The following is a 3,820-nucleotide window of genomic DNA, read 5'->3' as shown; positions in this document are numbered from 1 at the left end:
GCTGGAAACAACTTTCAGCATCATGTCCCTCTCGGTTGCAATTAGAACAAATTGAGGATTTGTCTTTATCCCCACTGAATTTCGACTACCAGCTCGAATTGCAAAACTCATAGGATTGCCTCTTTCTTCCTTGGTTCGTGTCATAGTTCACACCCGCTCTTGCTGAACAACCATAGCATAGGCATGATCCAAATTGGTCAAGGGTTCAGTGCTCAAAATATTAGAGCGCACTATTCCGTATGCTTCTTCATGCAAGCCCATCAAAAACTGATGAACTCTCTCTTCTTCACGCTTTCTTTCCAATTCAATGGTAAGATTGCATCTGCAGCTTGCATAGATACACACTGGTATCTGATCAAAGTTATTTATTTCATCCCATAACGTTTTGAGTCTTTCGAAATAGGATACGATCGGTTGACCTTCCTGCCTACAATTCGCCAGATCGGATCTCAGTAGCTGCATTCGTGGACCATTCCCAATCGAGAACCTCTGTTTAATATCCTACCACAGATCCTTTACGTTCTCCATGTGAGAGATGGTCGAGCGAAGCGTCGGTTCAATAGTGTTAAACACCCAAGAAACCAGTATAGAGTTAACCGTCCACCAATCTTCGAGTTCCGGTGAGTCATCTGCTGGTTGCTTGACAGATCCATTAATAAAACCATATTTCTTTTTGGCTCGCAATGCAGTCCATATAGCTCGCGCCCATTCTTCGTAATTCTCGCCCTTCAACTGAACTTGGGTAATCAAGTTACCTGGGTTGTCATTCGAATTTAGTGTGTAAGAACTAGAAGTTTTCTTTCCTGATCCAGAACTCTCATTTTTCTTTTCATCAGCCATGGCTCTGATACCATGTAAAAGAACTAATAAATTTTGGAATAAGAATTCTGATGTTTATTGCCCCAGAAATTAAAGATATATATAAAAAATTATAGCTAACAAATAGGTTCCTAATCAAGTTAAACTACAAAAATTATATCAGAATCATACAACAAAAGGTAAGAACAGATATGCACACAAAAATTCTTAAACAAATGCCCTAAATAAATATAAAATAAGTGACAGCTAACAGCTGCCTTTCCAATAGCTTATAAATGTGGCAATCATGTTTGTTCAATTCAACTTTTGAACCCATAGCATAACAAGCACATGAAAACTGAGGACTTCATGATTTAAGGGTGTAGTTTTGCTCAATGTGATGGAGATGGTGTTTGAGGTGATTACTAGTTTGCAAAATGCTTTATAATCTTATTTCAACTTTTTTTAGTTTTTTCCACTTCATTTGACACCATTTCATCCGTCATAATCCCCACTTGTAAATTTTTAGCTCAGAGCACTCTTATATGCACCAATATCACTGTATCATATCAAGCAGTATAAAACACTGCCTTTCTCATAATCTATTGCTAGACGATAAAGTTCTTAGGTTTTGCTGGTGCAATTCATTGATAATATGGTTTCTGTTTTCAGTTGAGGCTTCTGGTGATAGTTGATTGATTCAGTTTATTTTTCCCCCTTTTTTTAGGTGTTGGACCCAATGGTCAATAGCTTCCTTGAGAAGGGCTTGATTTTGAAACGTTGTTAATTTTGTTAGGAGGTTTAAGTTGGTCAATTTAGGGAAGAGGGAGTAAAAATGGATCACTTGGTCAACTGGTACAGTGCTGCCATTATGGGTTCTTGCAAAACCTCATGTTAGAAATTTTGATGTGAAGGTTTTGAGGATCCTCTTTCTTGCTGGCTTTGGGTTCCTTCTGCTCTTAAATTTGTTCTAATGCGGCTTACAGTTTAATTTTTGGAAAACCTCACTAGTTTTCACTCTACTGATATACAAATTTAAGGCTTGATTGGATGTTGATTTTCACATCTCTTTTCAGTTGGAAAATTTTAACAAGAAAAAGAGTGGCCTATGGTTTATAGATTTTCAGGAATTTCACAATCCTGAAATAGTTATTAAGTCTCAGTCGAATCTTTCTGCATATAGGAGTCTTAGAACTGCTTGATGTTTGGCTTTCCAGAGTCCAAAACCAAGCAATAGAAGCATTGTTGAAGCTCAGTTTTTCTGTTAATTGTGAAGCCAATGTTACAGAGTATTTGTTTTGCAAAACTGATGAGTGAACTGTGCAGTAACAAAGTTTAAGACTCTTTCTATAATTTTTCATAGTTGCTTGCCATAACTGTAGGTGTATTTGGTTTTTGCTTTTATACAAATTCTTTTAACAGGAAAAAGTAATGGGGAATTTCATGACTGTGGTTCTTCAACCTGAACACTCTGGAGCCAAGCCATAAATGGTCCCTCAATAAATTTTCAGTTGTCAAATTCATTTTGTCCTATTTGCAATGCAACAAGCAATTATATATATATATATATATTTAAATGAAAACAGGCTTTTTTAGCAGACGAGGATTTTTATTGGAGACGTGTGTATGATCCTGTGGTCAATCGTTGGGAGATGGGAAAATTGCCTTCACTGTTTTTATCAACAGAAAGAAAAGAACTAGGACCCATCAGGCAGGCAGATTTCCACTTAGAGATTATCCCCGTCTATGAACTTGACCACTTGTTTAGCTCTGTGGCGTTGGATTTTGGACATTGCCTTGGTAGGTTTTATTCCAAGTGGGGATGATGCATGTTAGGATTATGATATTGGGGGCTGATTTTTTTGTTTCTCTACTTAAGTGTTATTATTCCCTTTCACTTTTTTCCTATACTGAACCAACAATGATTGTAACAACCATTTGCCTGGCCAGCAGATTGTGACGAGCTTGGCGGACCCATTTACATTGCATACATATCAAAAAGGTCTGTTGATGGGATTCTTTTATCGTCCATTGGAGGAACTTACAAATTGCTTGGAGTGCTTTGTTTGCCATCCATATACCAAGTCAATTCTCAACTGTGACACATGTTAAAGGAAAAAAAAAAAAGGTTCTTTCTCTCTTTCTTTCTTTCATCTCTCTATTGCTCACAAATGTCACGTAGTTTCTCTCTCTCTCTCTCTCTCTCTCATCTAATTATATAAAATCCCTCTCTTTTCACAAATTCTGGTGGATTGCTTGCTGTATTACCTAGCTTTGGTAACTGTAAATTGTCTTGTATCAGCATTCTGATTTGTTCAAACTTAGAAATGGAAATACACCTAATATTTTGCAGAGGCAGGAAATATCGTTTCAGATGAATTAAATTTTCTGTAAAGGTCACAGTAAAAATCCTGTTTTCCCTTGGAACAGCTGTATGGACTTAAGAGTGGTTGATGGTTCTAGCAGTTCAGTTGTCCGGTCCCTATCTGGCGTTTAAACGTTGGTGCACGATTGGCTTGGCCATTTAAGCCACCCTTCTCTATGTGGTCATTGTTCCGTGTACTCCAAGAACATCTGCCGACCAAAATTTGTAGAATGCAAAGCATCATTTTGTTTTCCCTTCGCCCACCCCCGGCTCGAGTAAGCAAGGAGAAGCAAAGAGAGCTCATATTTATTTGCACTGCAAAACACAAATTCAATTATTACTTCATCTGTTTGATATTACTGATAAAATCAGTAAAATATATTTTTAAATATATCATATAGAAATATTAAAAATTAATTTAAAATCAAAATTTAATGTGTTTTAATTATCAAGATGATAATTCTCTAAAAATGCTTTTTTAGTTTTTCAATCTCAAACTCCAAATAGGGCCATAGAATGAAACTTTAAGCTCCTTTTCCTTTTTCACATTATCATTAGATTAGAGATATAAGCTGATGTCTTATGATTGATGTTGCTATTGAGCTGTGAGTCACCAAGAAAAGTAGGATTATCAACTAAACCCAATTCTGATTTGAT

At 36.4% G+C, this 3,820-nt stretch overlaps 1 long non-coding RNA gene across 2 annotated transcripts; it reads left to right on the top strand.

Annotated features, from left to right (window-relative positions):
• The first annotated feature begins 1,133 nt into the window (after window positions 1-1,133).
• On the top strand, window positions 1,134-3,416 carry LOC131181457 (uncharacterized). Of its 2 annotated transcripts, XR_009149961.1 has the most exons (3): window positions 1,134-1,216; window positions 1,526-2,598; window positions 2,752-3,416. It is a non-coding gene; the product is annotated as an uncharacterized LOC131181457 (long non-coding RNA). The 2 variants fall into 2 exon arrangements; XR_009149960.1 differs by lacking the exon at window positions 1,134-1,216 and having other exon boundaries at window positions 1,253-2,598.
• The last annotated feature ends 404 nt before the right edge of the window (window positions 3,417-3,820 follow it).

The sequence above is a fragment of the Hevea brasiliensis genome, chromosome 7 (genome assembly GCF_030052815.1).
Source record: "Hevea brasiliensis isolate MT/VB/25A 57/8 chromosome 7, ASM3005281v1, whole genome shotgun sequence".
NCBI lineage: Eukaryota > Viridiplantae > Streptophyta > Magnoliopsida > Malpighiales > Euphorbiaceae > Hevea > Hevea brasiliensis.
This window is presented reverse-complemented; position numbering and strand designations above follow the sequence as displayed.